Here is a 1,038-nt window from a genome sequence, read left to right as displayed (position 1 = left end):
TAACGACTCTGGCACCTATCTGCCTTTATAATAATAATGATAATAACAATAATAATAATAATTTTTACTATAGGCACAAGGTCCTGAAACTTTGAGAAGGAGGCCAGTCAATTGCGTTGGCCCCAGTGCCCATTTGTCGACCCCCAAAAGATGAAAAGCAAAGTTGACATTGGTGGAATTTGAACTCGGAACATAAAGGCTTATAAAATGCCTTTAACTATTTTGTCCAGCATGCTAATGATTCTGACAGCTTGCTGCTTTAATAATAATAATAATAATAATAATTAATAATAATGATCCTTTCTGCTATAGGCACAAGGCCTGGAATTTTGGGGGAGGGGGCTAGTTGATTGCATCAACCCCAGTGCCTGACTGGCACTCATTTTATTGACCCCGAAAGAATGAAACGCAAAGTCAACCTTGGCAGAATTTGAACTCAGAAGATGGATGAAATGCAGCTAAGCATTTTGCCTGGAATGCTACCGACTCTGCCAGTTCACCACCTTATTATTATCATTAACAATAATAATGATAGTTCTTTCTACTGGAAACACAAGGCCTCAAAAATTGGGGGAAGGGATTAAGTTGATTACATCGACCTCCAGTGTGTAACTGGTACTTATTTAATCGACCCCGAAAGGATGAAAGGCAAAGGTGACCTCAGCAAAATTTGAACTCAGAACGCAGCAACATATGACATAATGTTAAGCATTTCATTAAGCATGCTAACGATTCTGCCAGCTCACCACCTTAATAATAATAACAATGATGATGATAACAGCAACAACAGCAATAAATAAGTCAGTGTAAATATCTTTTATACAAATAAACGTTTATTTTTCTAAAAAATAAAAATATTAAAAAATCATAATAAAGCGAGGGGAAGATTTGACGAAGCGAAATTATATATAAATATAAATAAATAATATATAAATATATATAATAAATAAATAAATATGAATAATATATAAATATATATAATAAATAAATAAATATAAATAATATATAAATAAACATAAATAAATAAATATAAATAAT

This window comes from Octopus bimaculoides, chromosome 27, assembly GCF_001194135.2.
Source record: "Octopus bimaculoides isolate UCB-OBI-ISO-001 chromosome 27, ASM119413v2, whole genome shotgun sequence".
NCBI classification, from domain to species: domain Eukaryota; kingdom Metazoa; phylum Mollusca; class Cephalopoda; order Octopoda; family Octopodidae; genus Octopus; species Octopus bimaculoides.
This window is presented reverse-complemented; position numbering follows the sequence as displayed.